This window comes from Myodes glareolus, chromosome 22, assembly GCF_982192425.1.
Source record: "Myodes glareolus chromosome 22, mMyoGla1.1, whole genome shotgun sequence".
NCBI lineage: Eukaryota > Metazoa > Chordata > Mammalia > Rodentia > Cricetidae > Myodes > Myodes glareolus.
The window spans coordinates 21,955,453-21,968,644 of record NC_142047.1 but is presented as its reverse complement, the minus strand read 5'-3'; positions in this window follow the sequence as shown (position 1 = coordinate 21,968,644).

Below are 13,192 nucleotides of genomic sequence, written 5' to 3'. Positions count from 1 at the left end.
TGTGGCCGGCTGGGCTGAAAGAGTGCTGGCAGCACCCAACCGTGTGGGGAGGGTAGGGGAATGAGGCGGGCGAGAGGGGTGGCTCAGTACGACCCGCCCCTCTCTTCCCCACTCCCATTCCCTCTTCTCGGTTTCTTCCTACCTCTTCTTGCATTTCCCATCCCCCTTCCGCCTCCAGCTACCTCCAGCCTTGCTCCGTTGCTGGGCTCCTTCTCACCGCTGCACCTCTACACCTACAGGCTCCCATCCAGGAGCACAGATAAGGACCCTCCCGTTAAACAACTGGTGCTATAGAGGCTCTTGATATTTAGAGATTGGATGGCAGCCTTGGCTTTGGAGGGATGCTGGGAGTAGTAGACTGAGCTCCGTGGGACAGGGGTGTTGGAAAAGTGATAGTTAGAGGCAAGAGGACCCTGACCTTTATTGATAGTGTGAAGCAGAACTTTTAGATAATCAGCCACGGAAACGCAAGAGAGGAAACTGAGAAGATGTAGAAAGAGACAAATAGAAGCTAGTAGAATCTAACTCCCCCCCTCCCTCCCTCCTTCCCTCTTTCCCTCCTTCCCTCCCTCCCTTCCTTCCTTTCTTTCTTCCTTCCTTCCTCCCTTCCTCCCTTCCTCCCTCCCTTCCTCTCTTCTTCCCTCCCAAAGTAGGCATTTGTTTGGTGGCACTGGTAGTCCTCAGTGAAACACATACAGTGAAGAACACAACACTCCACCCTGAGAAAGGTCCTCTCTCTTAGGAAAGACAATTGAGTCTGACCCCCACACCAACTAATATGGACATTCCAGGAACGCTTCCTGGAAGAAGTGCCTTCTGAGCTGTTCATGGGAGAGCTAAACTTTGGGGCACAGGGCAGGAACAGGACAGACATTTCCAGCAAGATATATCAGAGGAGGAAGTACCTTCTATCTTAAAGGTAGAGGGTATCCTGCCCAAGGGGCCAGCAAGGACAAGTCTGGGAAGAAGAAGGTGAAATTAGGGTAAGGTGGGCCTGATTAAAGGAGCAAGTACTGAGATAGCCAGTATCACTCTGCCTAAGGTGCTTGGAAATCATAGCGAAGCTATCCCAGGGCTTGGGAAAGCTCTCTGACTTGGGTCTCAGTGGGCTTCTGACAAGTTCAGGCTTGCCCAGCAGGCCTGGGAGGGGGGTTGACCAGGGTCAGCAGCAAGGAGTCTCTTGGGACCAGGATCTGTAGGAGGAAGCTGGGCCATCTGAGTGAACAATCCAGGCTTTGGGGAGGGGCAACCTCTGGGGAGGGGGTTGCCTGCTGGCCCAGCCCCATTTGGCACCGGGCCCTCAAGTCCTGTGGATAGCCAGAGAGCCAAGTTGGAAAGTGGGTAGAGAAAGTGGAAAAAGTTGTCTCACTAAAGCAGGAGTTGCAAACTCGTGGCTTGTGGGTTGAATAGCATTTTGAAATTTGGGAAGCCTTATGTAAAAATCAGACTTTCTGGTTTCGTTAAAAAAATGTCCTAGACCTAGCAACCCTGGGTAACAGTTTCCATGTGACAGCCACTGGCTGCCCACATGTCACCTACTATGCCAAATAGTTGGCTAGATATTAGCTACCTTGAAGGACGTTAGGGCTAGAATACTAGACCATGTCGTGGAGACAAGTGTGAGATGCTTACTGGCCAGAGGAATGGGATCTGAATCATAACCCAACAGGGGACGTTAAGTCCTGAGACATCCAGGACTGTCTGATAGTTATTACTTGATAACAAACTAAACCCCCTTTCAGGAACCCAAAACCTTGCACAATTCCTACCCAGCAGAACCCTTCATTTACCATTGCCTTCTCCAGAAGGGCAGTCCAAATGGGCTTGTCATTCTCCTGGGAAAAGTTATCCATCCTAGAGCCCGTAGAAACAGCATGAAGCCTACCCACAATAGCATGGGAACAGTGGTGTCTGTTGTCCTGACCCACCCTCATCCCGAGAAGCGAGCTTTCCTTTCCTTTGCCATTAACCGTGTCTTCTTCACCACACTCTGCGTGTCTCATCTAAGTTCTTTCTACAGAGATAGGGACCCAAGGGAATAGAGGGGAGGCCAGAATCATGCTCTAGTAACACCTGGTTTCAGTTTCAACTTTACCCTGAAAGACTTAGGGAGATCTGGAGTCCAAACAGCAGCGGTTTGGGGCTCCTCTGAGGGAGGGAAGGACTTTTCTTTTGAAGTCCCTAGGTGGAACCTGTTTGTCTTCTACTATGTGGTTCTAGGGATCAAACTCAGGCCATTGGCTTGATAGCAAGTACCATTTTAACCAACCTGCCTTTTCTTGGAGTTCTTGATAGAAGCATAAGGGGGTTCATACAGGGCTATGGGTAAATGAGGAGCTGGAATGAGAGGTCCTTCTGTCTATGTGTTACTTTTATTGGTTAATGAATAACGAACTGACTTGGCCTATAGCATGGGAGAAAGAAGGGTGGAGTGAGGGAGAAGCCATGGAGCCGCCGGAGACAGACATGCTGATATTTTGTTGGTAGGCCATGACCTTGTGGTGATGCACAGATTAATGGAGATGGGTTAAATTAAGATCTAGGAGTTAGCCAATAAGAAACTAGAGCTAATGTACCAACCAGCGATTTAATTAATACAGTTTCTCTATGATTATTTCAGTTCTGGGTGGCTGGGACGAACAAGTGGCTCCCTTCTCCAACAAGGAGCTATATAATCAAAGAAACATTCCCTCCTGACCAACTACTATTACCTGTTTATATAATCCTCAGGGAGGGGCAAGGCCACCTCTCACATGCCATCTCAGGAGTCACACCTGAACCCTCGTACATTGTCCTATGTGCCCCTGGAGCCTTCTCTTCCTCCATCCTGTGAGGGCCCTGTGTCACAGCTGTTCTGATTCCAAACAGCAGTCACGCCATGCCCAGAGGACATCCTTCCACAAGAGTGTGTTGGCCTCCAGCTGCCGGAAGAGGTTAGGAAACCTTCTTCTCTGGGGCCTTCCTGGGGAGCACGTGGCCCTGCAGGTGCCCGAGAGGGCTTTGGCATCCAGAACTGGGAGAAGATGAACTTCAGAGCTGTGTTATCTACGGAGGGTTGTTACATATGTGTTGGTTGGAATGAGAGCGGCATCCTCTAGGCTCATCTATTCAAATGTGTGGTCCCACGTTGTGAAATTGTTTTGGAGAGGATTAAGTGTGACCTTGTAGGAGGAGGTGTGTCACTGCTGTTGGTGGGGAGGCTGTGGGGGGGGGGAGGGTAGAGGTTTCAAACCCCATGCTAGGCCCAGTTGTGTAGGAGGAGGGCCCGTTTGTTTGTCCCGGCCGCCCAGAACTGAAATAACCACACAGAAACTATATTCATTAAATCACTGCTTGGCCCACTAGCTCTAGCATCATATTGGCTAACTCCTACATTTTTTTTTTAAAAAAAAATTTATCTATTTATTATATATATATAATATTCTGTTTGTGTGCATGCCTGCAGGCCAGAAGAGGGCACCAGACCTCATTACAGATGGTTGTGAGCTACCAAGTGATTGTTGGGAATTGAACTCAGGACCTTTGGAAGAGCAGGCAATGCTCTTAACCTCTGAGCCATCTCTCCAGCCCCCTAACTCCTACATCTTAATTTAACCCATTTCTAGTCATCTGTGCATCACCATGTGGCAGTGGCTTACTGGGTGAAATTCTCAGCATCTGTCTCTGGCGGCTCCATGGCGTTCCCCCTGACTCTGCCTTCTTTCTCCCAGCATGCCATTTAGTTTTCCCCAACTAGCTCTGTTCCCCTACAGCTCTGCTGTAGGCCCAAAGCAGTTCTTTTATTAACCAATGAGAGCAGCACATAGACAGAAGGACCTCCTACACCGGCCTCTAACTTGTGGATAAGATGTAAGCTCTCAGCTACTGCTCCAGCACCATGTTTGCCTGGCTGTTGTCATGCTCCCCACCATGATGGTCATGGACTGAGTCTCTGAAATTGTAAGCAAGCCTCAAATTAAATATTTTCTTTGGCATAACTGGCCTTAGACATGATGTCTCTTCAACAGCAATAGAGATGTAACTAGGACACCATAGACCTAGGAAACTACCCAGGCTGCACATTGCAGGTGCCAGGCTATGACAAGCATTTCAATTCCCTTACTCATCCGTTCATTCACTTACTCATTCAAGAACTCTTTTACGAACACTGTTCAAGGTGCTGAACTCCACCTTTAGGTCAGAGTCTGTGTCCCTGAGGAAACAGGAATTGCTTCCAGGAGACCTTGACTCCAGAGGCACCTGACTGGAATCAATCAATCAGAAGGGAAGGAGTGGTGGAGAAGCAAGGATGTGACATGATCAGATGAAGCCACATTGGGATGAAATGGGAGCCATCACTTCAATCCCTGACTTTGGGGTGTTACTAAAGCTTTGATGTATATGGAAAAAGAGCAAAAGAAGAGTGTACAGCTAAGCATTCCTGGTCCAGAAATGGTCTGGTTGATGACTATCTCAACTCTGGTTTTGGGTCCTGTTGGCTCCAGGGCATCATATTAGGGGCAATTTGTTTCTTGTTAGGAGATGATTGTTCTTGCTTGAGAGAAGCAGGCCACTTCCAGTCAGAGGGTGGAAGCTAGGGGCACTCACTATTCCTGGAATTTGAGATAAGTTTGGTCACAGTCAGAGAACAAAGAACTAGAAATACAGTTTGTCAGGACAGCTGCTCTTTCTTCACAGGGACAATGCAATTGCCTAAAGTGTGCAAGGGGTGGGCATCTGCCAACTGTGTCTTCCCAGGACTGGATCTTTGGTTCATCCTAGTGGGGTTCAGCAGATGGGACCCACCTCCCAAATCCACAGTGGCTGCCTGGCATAGACCTGGATGGGGACTGAGCTCATACTCCTTGACAAGGCAGACTCAACTGGGCTTTAAGAATCAGCTGAAAGCTAGGTGATTGTGGTGGTGTGCACACCTTTAATCCCAGCACTCCAGAGGCAGAGGCAGGAGGATCTCTGTGAGTTTGAGGCCAGCCTGGTCTACAAGAGCTAGTTCAGGACAGGTTCCAAAGCTACAGAGAAACCTTATCCTGAAAACACACACACACACACACACACACACACACACACACACACACACACACACACTTACTCACTCACAAACATATGGAGTTATTTCTGTCTATGTGTTACTTTCATTGGTCAAATAAAGAAACTGCCTTGGCCTTTTGATAGGATAGCAGCTTAGGTAGGCGGAGTAGACCAAACAGAATTCTGGGAGAAAGAAAGCAGAGTCAGGCAGATGCCATGGCTCTCCTCTCTGAGATGGATGTAGGTTTAGACTCATCCGGGTAAGCCACAGGCACGTGGTGATACACAGATTCTATAGAAATGGGTTAATTAAGATGTGAGAGTTAGCCAATAAGAGGCTAGAACTAATGGGTCAGGCAGTGTTTAAAAGAATATGGTTTCTGGGGGGCTGGAGAGATAGCTTAGAGGTTAAGAGCACCACACCGGCTGCTTTTCCAGAGGTCCTGAGTTCAATTCCCAGCACCCACATGGTGGCTCACAGCCATTGGTAATGAGATCTAGTGCTTTCTTCTGGTGTGCAGACATACATGCAAACAGACCACTGTATACATAATAAATAAATTTTAAAAAATACAGTTTCCATGTAATTATTTCGGGTAAAGCTAGCCAGGAGCCGGGCTTCAGGAAGTGGCCCGCCACTCCTCAATACAACACACACACACACACACAGAGAGAAAGAGAGAGAGAGAGAGAGAGAGAGAGAGAGAGAGAGAGAGAGAGAGAATCTGTCTAATCCAGCCAATAATTCAGGGACATTTGCTGGTCTCTGTTTTGGATGCACCTGACTTTTAGTTGTAAGTGAACTTGGCATGGCATAGGGTAGTAGAAGACTATGGTTTCCTTGAAGTGGAAGAGACACAAAGATGGCAGCACAGTGGAGACTGAGTGAAAGAGGGCAACTTCCTCCTACTTTTCCTTCCCTGCCCCCACTAAGCTGTTCAGCCTTCTGTGAACAGCCAGGTAGCAACTGAACTTTTTAGTGAATAAGTCAGTAAGTCCCTTTGACTGGCTTTGTTTTGTCTTTGACAAAACATATTTAGATGACTTTGGCTGGCCCCTGAAAAACTTTGGGAAGCCAAGGCCATTGATAGCCTCTTGCTCTCCCCTGTTTTGTCACTCTGTCTTTGTAGGTGGAGTTTTTCATCAAGAGTACCAGCTCCCAAATAACCACACGGAGACTTATTCATTGTAAATGCTTGAGCAATAGCCACAGTTGTTACTAATTGCTACTAACTATCTCTTACATCCTAAATTAACCCATATTTCTTATCTATGCTCTACCTTATAGTAGTATCTTTTTTCAGCTTGGCGTGTTCACCTCTTTCTTCCTCTATGTCTGGCTGGCAACTCCTGTCACCCTGACCTTCCCAGCATCCTCTTAGCTTGTCTCTCCTGCCTAACCTTTTCCTTCATTGTTATTGGCCAGTTAGCCCTTTATTAAACGAATCAGAAGGTACCTTGGCAAAGACACATCTTCACAGTGTACAGAAGGATTATTTCACACTATGTCTTGATCTCCAACCTAAGGGACACACTCCTAGCCACCCACCCCTGTCCCTAAGCCAGGACCCAGAACACACTGCCCCTTCAAGGGGCAGTGGCAAAGACTTCACTGAAGCCAGGGAGTCCCAGTCAGATTGGAACCAGCTCTAGCCTTCTACCCCCTGGTGATTCTGAGGGTCTTGACTGCTCTATACAACTTGCTCTGACTTCACCTCACTTCCATGGTAGAACCTCAGTTCCTTTCTGTGGCTACAAGACCCTTCAGGATTTCTTAGAGCCTTGTCTTAAGCAGTCAGGAGCTGGGGAGTAGGGATGGATAGCCCAGGGCTACCCTAGGAACCTGGGCAGAAACCTGAGGCTGACCCCACTGAAGATCCTGGAGGGTCAAGTACTGAAATCCTAAAGGAGGGAAACTGGAACTAAGAAGGAGCTTCTAGCGAAGAAACAGAAAAGGAGGTTTCATTCTCCTTCTTCCTCTCCTCACCAACTGCATTGAACCTAACACCAAAGCCAGAGTCAGAGGCCATACAGTCCAGAGCAGGGCAGGAAGTGTGTGTGGAGGGAGGGTGGTATATGTTTATGTGTTTTCATGTATCTGTGTGTGCATACATAGAAGCCAGAGGAGAATGCCTAGTGTCCTACTCTATCTCTCTCTGCCTTGTTCCTTTGAGTCAGAGTCTCTCACAGAATCTGGAGTTAGGCTGGTACCTGAAAAGCCTGGTTACCCTCTTGTCTCCCCTCTCTAATGCACTGGGGTTACAGACACATGCCTGACTTTTTAAAATAAGGATGCTGGGGTCTATGCTCACACAGCTAGCATGCTTCCCCTCCTACCTACTCACTCATCCCTCCAACCCTCAAAATAATCTTACTGTTTTTATTTCTTAGTTCTTTGTTGACTTTGGTGCTAGACTGTTAGTGGCATCTCCAGTACCTAGAATGGTTTCACACACAGTAGTTGCTCAATAAATACTTGTTGTCCCAACAACAGCTTGAATGAATGAATAATTCTCTGAATGTGAGCAGATGGAAAGGTGAATCCGGTACCCAGAGACTGCAGGATTCCTTCCGGGAAATCAAGGAGGCAAAGTACCGGCAAGTTTGGTCTACACTGAACCAACTAGGTAGACTGAGGTCCTGTGTGGGCTGAAAGGACATGAGAAGTTTGTGTCCTTGTGACCTCCACCTTTCTGCCTTTTGTCCCACTTACCTGCCTTGTCTCCTTCCTCTTACATCACATCCCCCTCACCTACTTCCCATCACCAGACCCATGGCTTCTGCCTTAGGCTGACCTCTGTCTGAGATGGTCAGGAGGAAAGAAACAGCTGGGGAACTGTGGCCTGGACCTGCCCTATATCTGCCATTAACAACACACACACAGTAACCCCATGGAAGCCACACTTCATCTTAAGGGTGGGATTGAGGCCAGAGGAAGCCTTGAGACCTTTAGATCATCATGCTAAATAGGCACAAGAGTTCATGAATCATTTAGTTTTTAATTAGTTCATTAACTTTTATTAATTTTCTGGGGCACCTGGGGATTGAACCTAGGTGCTTGCCCACACTAGGCAAACTTTCTATCACTTAGCTGAATTCCCAGCTTATTTGTATTTTAGTCATTCCATTTTGGTTCTCTGCAGGCCAGACTGACCTCAGTTCCTGAGTACTGGGATTACAGGCATGTGCCAGCATGCCCCGACAACACTGAATTTGTGTGTATCTGTATATGGGGATCTGCTTTAAGGTCAGTGGGGAGGGGCAGATGACATCAAAGACTTGGACACCCTTGATCCAGCTTTACCTGAAAGTAACATAGCCTTAGATTTCCCAGTTCTGTGAGCTTTTTTTATACTTAGTACGACTTCAGTAGCTTTTTCATCATTTGTATATAAGAGTGCCCCGGGGAAAAGTCTTCAGTGATCAAGAATAGTGAGTTGCTTCCATTGGGGGCAAAAACTTCCTGCTTTGCTACTACAGGGGTAGAAGAGATATGAGGTTCTCACAAGGATGCCAGAAGCTCAGGGAGAAAGAGATCCTGGTCCTATTGCTGTAAGGAGGCTCAGGTTGTGGGGAGACTGGTTAATGAAGCAGTGAGCTCCTCCTCATTCTTGGACAGGCTCAGACAGATTGAGCTTTGTCAGCAAGGAGAACCCCACTAGCTCCCTACCCCCACCTTGGAAGGAAACCCCAATGCTCAGCTTTCATGGCCCTCTGTAGTGATGAGGAGCGGTGGGCTGCATTCCCTCCACCCGACTAGCTTATACCCAAAATAACCACATGGAAATTGTATTAATTAAAACACTGTCTGACCCATTATCTCTACCCTCTCATTGGCTAACTCTTACATATTCGTTTAACCCATTTCTAATAATCTGTATCACCACTTGACTGTGGCTTACTGGCACGAGTCTAACCAGTGTCTGTCTCAGAGAGGAGAGTCATGGCGTCTGCCTGACTCTGCTTCTTTCTCCCAGCATTCTGTTCTGTCTACTCTACCCACCTAAGGACTGGCCTATCAAAAGGCCAAGGCAGCTTCTTTATTTAACCAATGAAAGTAACACATAGACAGAAGACACTCCTACACCATTTCCCCTTTTTCTGTTTAAACAAAAAGAAAGGCTTTCACTTTAACATAGTAAAATTACATATAACAAAATAGTTATCAATCAAGAATTACAGTTACAATATTTATATCTACTTTATCTTTTATCATATCTAAGGAAAACTATATCTGTAACTATCTATCTATTCTTCAACTCCATCAAAGCTCCAGAAGGATATAAAATTACCTAAGTAAACAAAAAGTAAGCAACTTCCAAAACTCTAGAAATGACAGAGACATCTCGTTGCCTGTACAGTCACCCAAAGTTCTTTTGTACCATTGGGGCATCCATCTTCAGCCTACAGGCCCATAGTATCCAGCAGACATTTCCATGAAGCAGGAAAATTCAAAGACAGTTCAGTCACTATCTGCTGTGTCCTGCAGAATGTCTCACAGACTCTTTCATAAATCAGGAACCCCGAAAGACCATCTCACTTTTAGGCAAGTTCAGCAGTCCTCTCTCTGCGGGTTCTTTGTGTCCAGTTTATGCAACCATCCAGGCAAGAGCAGTTTCTTGTCCAAATGGCTATCAAACTTCATAAGGAGCCTCTTCGATGCCCATCTTCCTCAGGAAGTAGTTGGTGCTTCCAGGAGCAGACATGTCTCATTGTCATGAAAAGCCCTAAGGTATTAAAACATTTAAAATGCCGTATTCTGTAGTCTTTGAAAGATACGAAGCATGCCTATTTAACTGAAATATATCTCTATATATCCAGAAAATCCAACTAATATGACTACAAGTTTGGCTATCATTGACGATTATCCATTAACAACTTATATTTCCTAATTATACATTACATTTTTAAATGAATTACACAATCACAATACCTTAATCAATATCAGAAATACATATACATATAACAAAATTGACTTTAAAATCCATACCAATGCAAATTATTCATATCTATATCATATCCACCTTTAAATTTAAAAGAACATTTATAAACAATATTTGGGAATACAGGTGCAGTTTTTTCTCTCCAGACTGCTTCATGCTGTATGGGGGCGCTGTTAATCAGGTCTTTCATGGTGTATCCTGTGTGCCAGGTTCAACTCAGTTGACAGTTGAGTGAAGTAATTTTTTGAGGGTGTTCACAGCAACCTTTCAGGAGGGTGTGGTCTATCATACATATTGGGATAGAAGTAATCTACAGAGTCTCATCCTCTGTGAAGAAAAAAAAGAACCTCTTTTCCAAAGCATCATATCCTTAGATCCAAATTCTGAAGTCAAGATAGCTTTATAATATACATGTTGGATTAGCTTAGCAGACTACACAGTGAAATGTCTCTCTGTATTTAGCTCCTTCACAGTCAAAAAATTAGAAGAAAATACAATGTACAGAATCCAAACTCTCCATGAATTTTCCATTTTTGTATGGCTTATTTTTCTTTATTTCTTTTTTAAAAAAATTTATTTATTTATTTTAATCTATAACTATCTGTACTCTGTCTCTTTAAAGACTTTATCCCTTTTTTTAAAGCATTAACTTTATTTTCTATATTCTTTTTCTTCTCTCTCCCAAGCCTACGTATGTCTATCTAACACTATGACCCATTTAGAGGTCTTTTATGTCTGAATCTGTCCTATTGTATTGCCTGTAACTCTTTGCTGTCCAGGAACATTTTTGCTTTGTGCTTTTAAATCACTAAGCGCTTAAGAATCTAAGCTGTGACATTCCTAGATCAAAAACAGGTGTTGTGGGTTTGCCCTGCCCAGTCCAACATGGCGGAGCCGCTCATGCCTCTGAGCCTTGCACATTGCACTGCTAGCATGGCGGAGCTGCTTGTGCCTCTGAGCCACAGTAGGCAATGTCCCCCTTTTAGGCATACAGTGAGTCTAGTTGCCATCAAACAAACCATAGCACTTTACTCCAAATGTTCCATTCCAAAGCTCTGTCTCCCGCAGGAGTCAGACAGAGATTGTGATGGTGGCACAGCCTAGAATCTGGTATTTCAAAACCACCACTTTCTAGTAGACCTGATCCTGCTGCCTACCCAGGCAGGAAGAGCTGAGCCACAGGCATGGTCTCAGTTACTTTGTTCCCAACTCCAAGTAGGCACACAAACGTCCTGGCCCACAAATGCTCCATAGCTGGAGTTTGCATCAGCAGCAGGGCCCAGGAAGCTGCGTTTTAAAATGGCGCAGCTTTTTTTATAAGGCTGCTGAGTCAGGAAATTCTCTCTGTGGCACACCACCCACAAGCAGCAAAAAGCTGTGTTAAACTCTCTCTCTCCTTTTTAAGCCCTCTCAGGTTTTACATGGAGTTAGCAGCCCATGTTGGAGCGCCACTCTGTTGTAAAAGGAGTGGACTGCTTTTTGTAACCTGGCTCCCGCCTAGCTTCACCCAAAATAATTACATGGAAACTGTATTCATTTAAACACTGCCTGGCCCATTTGTTCTAGCCTTTTATTGGCTAACTCTTACATATTCATTTAACCCATTTCTAATAATCTATATAACAACTTGACTGTGGCTTACCGGCATGAGTTTAACCAGCATCCGTCTTGGAGAGCAGAGCCATGGTGTTTGCCTGACTTTGCTTCTTTCTCCCAGCATTCTGTTCTGTCTACTCCACCCACCTAAGGACTGGCCTATCAAAAGGCCAAGGAAGCTTCTTTATTTAACCAATGAAAGTAACACATAGACAGAAGACCCTCCTACACCAGCCCTCAGAGAGAGTTCCCAAGACTGAGGAGTACAGGAAGGGGGCTTGTTCACCATGTCCCTTGGTGGAAAGCCTATTTAAAGGGGAAACACCCCAGGGCTAAGGAATCCCTGAGCGGAACTTGCAGGAAGGATGGACCTTGCTGAGCCTTGCAGCTAGCCTTTCTTGGACTGTTTCCTCTCTTCTATGTCCTGATACCTCTCTCCAGAGCACCTCCATCTCCATCCTCCATCCCAGAGTCAGCCTGTAATGGCCCTGGTATCCACAGCACCATGGGTGCCCCAGCACTCATCCTGGGGCAGGGTAAGGATAGAGCTTTTCCACAGAAGGGGGTCCTTGAGGGTTTTGGAATGTTTGGGTAGTGTGTTTCTAAGATGGCATCAGTAGAGAAAGAGCCCTGGAATGAGGTTCAGTAGGGATGCAGCTGCAGGAGCATCTCTGGGCACCAGTATGTCAGACAAGATGATTTCTCCAGACAGTCCAGTACTGCCTCTCTGTCTGATAGCTTGACAGTGGAAGACAGACTGGTGGAGGGTGCCAACACCCCTGCTTAGGGCTGAGGACACTTGACCCACTCAAGACTATGGACTCAGAATCTGCACTGGGACATCCTTGTGGCTTTCTGGTTTCTGGAGTCCCTTGTCTTCACTGAACTATCACCTTCCACAGCCACTGTGGCAAAGTGGGGAACTAAGCTAAGGTACTGAGAAGGATCTGCCAGGGGCTTGCTTTGAGCCGAGCACTGTGGTAAACACTGTCACACAGAACACCTGGTACACCCAGTGAACCCTCGGGAGATGATTTAGAGAGCCCAGAGAAGTTAAGTGGTTTGGTCAAGGACATAGCTAAGTCTGCACAATGCTGCAAGCGGCGTCTGTTATTTCCCTCCCAGTTGCTGCTAGCGCCTCTCAAAAACCAATCACTTTCTTTAGGATAATATGCTCTCTGCAGGTTTCCCAAACACACTATGGTGTGTGTGTGTGTGTGTGTGTGTGTGTGTGTGTGTGTGTGTGTGTGTGTGTATACGTTAGTTCAAGAGATGAAAGTATTCAAGCACTTACCGGGTATTGGCTTGTGTCTGGGTAACAAGGTACTAGTCGCTGCCATTTGGGTTCTGGTATGGACGAAGCTGGATGTGCCTCACTTCTCCTGGCACAAGGATCCCATCTGAGGCTTCAAGCACCTGGGCTGAGAAGCACTGATTCTCAAGGCTGGCTGGTCTCGAGCAGACAGGTGTCGCCATCTGGTGGGGCCGCTGTTGAAAAAGCAGCCTCGGGGCTCAGAGCGCCAGGATGGGTACATTCATTGGGCTTGCGCGCCACCTAGCGAAGATTATAAGTGATCACACCCAGTCGTCTTCAGCCTCAGCATCACCTGAATAGATTCTTTAAA